Source organism: Mandrillus leucophaeus, unplaced genomic scaffold (genome assembly GCF_000951045.1).
Source record: "Mandrillus leucophaeus isolate KB7577 unplaced genomic scaffold, Mleu.le_1.0 Scaffold1255, whole genome shotgun sequence".
Taxonomy (NCBI): domain Eukaryota; kingdom Metazoa; phylum Chordata; class Mammalia; order Primates; family Cercopithecidae; genus Mandrillus; species Mandrillus leucophaeus.
In genome coordinates, this window is record NW_012100932.1 from 93,435 (window position 1) to 97,910 (window position 4,476).

At 42.0% G+C, this 4,476-nt stretch overlaps 1 pseudogene; it reads right to left on the reverse strand.

Annotated features, from left to right (window-relative positions):
* Positions 1–2,805: 2,805 nt before the first annotated feature.
* The window catches only part of LOC105533516, a 2,702-nt pseudogene continuing 1,031 nt past the window's right edge, over positions 2,806–4,476 (reverse strand).

The window sequence follows — 4,476 nt, forward strand, 5'->3', positions numbered from 1 at the left end:
CATGCATACCATATGAAGCCCTTAAATGGCACTGAGGGTGTCTTATAAAAGTCCAGCACACAGATGACATTGTGACTCTTCTATGTACACACAACATACAGTGAGGAATGTCATCTTCCCATATGGACACAGCCCATTGTTGAGATTCTGAATAACACACCCAGATCAGTTGAAAGTTGATAATGTGACTCTCATACATGGAGCCAGTTCACAGGAGAAATGGTGACTTTTATATCAAACCTCAGCACACTTGTGAGGCAGTGACTGCCCTAATTAGACAGGGTTTGCAGATGAGGTTGAAGTTTTCATGCATGAATTCTGTTCACCATTGAGACTGTGATTTGTGTACTTTAACATAATTCACAGGTGGTGTTGTCTCTTACACCTTGAACTAGAAAATATGTGAGACTGTGAATATCATCTGTGGACTTTCCTGCAGGTGTGACTTTGACATACAATATTTTCTCATCACCTGATTGACTTTATTCCCTTGCACGAGCCCTGCCAACAGTTGGGATCGTGACATATACCTGACCCAAACACCTAGGAGATTTGACTGTGCTGCCCGCATCCTGCTCCCAAGGGCCATTGTAATGTGTCTCTGAGCACGTCACCTAGGTGGAGACTCTACATTCCTTCCTGTACCCTGCCTCCAATAACAGAAATCTTGGTATATTATCTACGTGACATGACTCTCCTCTCATGACTGGGCCTGTGAAAAGGGGGGATTGTGACATATCGCTGGGCCCAGCACTGAGATGATATGACTCTTTTGACTGGGTTCTACCTGCATTAGGGATTGTGACATATCACTGAGCCTAACACAAATGTGATATGACTTTCCAGTATGGGTCCTGCCTATGGAGAGATAATGATATTTCCCTGGCTCAGCATTCAGGTGATGTGACTTTCCTCCCTGGTTCTGCTCACAGGTAAAGTTGTGTCCTATACCTAGGCCCCGGCAATAGTCATAATAATGGCTTTCTTACATGGACCCAGCCAATGGGAGAAATGTTGACTCTAATAGCTAGGCTTAGGGCAACAACTAAGGTCCTTGGTCTTGTAATTCTAAAAACGTCACAGAAGATTATGACACTCACATGTATTTCATAAAGCCTTGGGGTGTATAGAAAGTCACATAACAGGGCCCAGCAAATAGTGAGCTTGTGATTCTCAGAAACACATGTAGCCAACAATTAAGATCGTCACCTTCATACATGGACAGAGTAGTCCACTAGCGAGATTCTAAATCTCACACATGGATGCAGTTCACAATTGAAATTGTGACCGTTATATGAAGATGTGGCCTCAGGCTGGATGATGTTTAAACTTCCCCTTGTAATTTTTCTTAGAGCAACGTAATTTTCCATTTTGGCCAAGGATAATTTTTTTCAGACAAAGTCATGACTGTGGAGAAACATTGATTTAGATATATGGAATCTGTTTCCTTTTTAATAGAGCATCAACAAATAGAGCATTACATATTTACCTTACCTAAGTTGTTCTCTTTCAAAAAGATTAATAAAACATCTGAAATTTTCTCGATTTATCCAAAATATATAAATATGCTTAAAACAATTTTCCAAAACAACTGGTTTTTGCCAAGATTCAAAAAGCCCCAGAATGTCTTACCCAAAACAATCAACTAAAAATTGTCAACTAAAAATTAAGCGATAGTGCTCAAGCATAATGTTTTGTTTTCTGTGTTTTAGAGATGAGGCCTCACTATATTGCCCAGGCTGGAGTACAGCAGCTAGTCAAAAACACAATCATGGTGCATTACAGCCTAGGCTCAAAGGGTCCTCCTGACTTAGCTTCCTGAGCGTTGGGACTAAAGTGACATGTCACCACACTTGGCTATGTTTTTAAAAACTACCTTTATGCTATCGCACATTTTTGGACATTGGGAAGCAAATATACTTTGACTCTCAAGAAAAAAGTACTTGGTGGCACATTAAAGAATGAGTGAATGAGTTTACAAAACACAAGAGGCAGGGTACAGTTATTCCAAAACGATAGGCAACAACATCGTGCCTTTGCATTTGTTTGAAGAGAAATAAAATGTTTCCGCTCAAGTTTTAAGTGCCAAAATAGCTAATTACTGTTAAAATGTCACCAAAATTAGTAACATTACTCAGGAAATCAACTATCTCCAACAGAAACAATTTCAGTTACCTTTTACAAGAACTATGTTGTAACTTTTATTTCTAAGGGTCTTATATCTCCTCGGTATTATCACAAACCACCTTGTTAGATTTCAAATTAACTAATTCTAACCCAATCCGAATTAAAAACTGCTCACATTCCAAAGCAAGAAATAGTACTGCAGGCCGGGCACAGTGGCTCACGCCTGTAATCCCAGCACTTTGGGAGGCCGAGGTGGGCGGATCACCTGAGGTCAGGAGTTGGAGACCAGCCTGACCAACATGGAGAAACACCATCTCCACTAAAAAAAAAAAAAAAAAAAAATACAAAATTAGCTGACTGTGGGGGCACATGCCTGTAATCCCAGCTACTGGGAGGCTGAGGCAGGAGAATAGCTTGAACCCGTGAGGTGGAGATTGCGGTGAGCCAAGACAGTGCCATTGCACTTCAGCCTGGGCAACAAGAGTGAGATTCCACCTCAAAAAAAAAAAAAAAAAAAAAAAAACTACTGCACGTTACACTCAAATTTGAGGAATGTGTGCTTCTCTCCATACCCCAAACTGACAATGCATCTATGAATTGCATTCCATTATCTGAATTTATAACACTCAAAGGGCTTATGCTCTTCCACTGAACAAGTACATTAATATACTTGTAGTCTCAAAATACTTCACGAATTCTGAAGGAATTCTCTATGTAGGGAGCTTCCTTAGTGAAATGAATTCAGCTACTCATCAGCATACCAATATCCCCAAGTATCTAAACAAATTTATTTTGCTCCTTTCCAATCCAAGATCTCATCGGATCACTTACCCAAGTGTTCCATGGGTGTGAACAATAATTCTTGTTTGTGCAAATTCTTTCAAGACTTGTGGATAAGTAACCCAAGTATTCCTTCCTCCGAAATGACCACCACCCAGCCAATACATTGTTCTTATGCTTTTAATGAAAGCATTTGTTTTTGTCTTTCTCAGCTTCTTTCAATTCAAAGAAACTGATTCAAAACCACATTTACTGAATCTAGTCAAAGGAAAACATACATCATTTAGTGATGGTGGATAAAAACAGATGACTGATTGATCAAGGTTTTTCGAAGGTCCTCTCTTTTCCTCCCTGGAAATGATTTGTAGTATGAGAAGAATTGGACATTTACAATGAGATGCTGTGGAGTCCTTACTCCAATCATTCAAATTTTTCTTTGATAAATTACTCTGACTTAAAAGCATTAATAACACATAAATGTGTCTGGTATTGGTAGGTTCTTGGTCTCACTGACTTCAAGAATGAAGCCGCAGACCCTCTCCGGGAGTGTTACAGTTCTTAAAGATGGTGTGTCCGGAGTTTGCTCCTTCAAATGTTCAGATGTGTCTGGAGCTTCTTCCCTCTGGTGGGTTCGTGGTCTGCTGTCAGGAGTGTAGCTGCAGACCTTCGTGGTAAGTGTTACAGCGCTTAAAGGCAGCGCGTCTGGAGTCGCTCGTTCTTGCTGGTGGGTTCCTGGTCTGGCTGGCTTCAGAAGTGAAGCTGCAGGCCTTCTCTGCGGTGAATGTTACAGCTCACAGCTCACAAAGGTAGCCTGGACCCAAAGAGTGAGCAGCAGCAAGATTTATTGCAAAGAGCAAAAAAACAAAGCTTCCACAGTGTGGAAGGGAACCCCAGCGGGTTGCCACTAGCTGGTTCCAGCAGCCTTCTTTTATTCCCTTATCTGGCCCCACCAACATCCTGCTGATTGGTCCATTTTACAGAGAACTGATTGGTCCGTTTTGACAGAGCGCTGATTGGTGCATTTACAATCCTTGAGCTAGACACAGAGTCACAGAGTGCTAGTTAGCTAGATACAGAGTTAGCTAGATACAGAGTACCAATTGGTGTATTTACAAACCCTGAACTAGACACAGAGTGCTGATTGGTGCATTTACAATCCTTGAGCTAGACACAGAGTCACAGACTGCTAGTCCTCCAAGTCTCCACTAGGTTAGCTAGACACAGAGTATCAATTGGTGCATTCACAAACCCTGAGCTAGACACAGAGTGCTGATTGGTGTATTTACAAACCCTGAGCTAGACACAGAGTGCTAATTGGTGTATTTACAAACCCTGAGCTAGACACAGAGTGCTAATTGGTGTATTTACAAACCCTGAGCTAGACACAGAGTGCTAATTGGTGCACATAGGATCCTCCTGCTAGATATAAAAGTTCTCCAAGTCCGCATCCAGTTCAGGAGCCCAGCTGGCTTCACCCAGGGGATCCTTCACCAGGGCTGCAAGCGGAGCTGCCTGCCAGTCCCGAGCCGCGCCTGCACTCCTCGGCCCTTGGGCTGTCGATGGGACCGG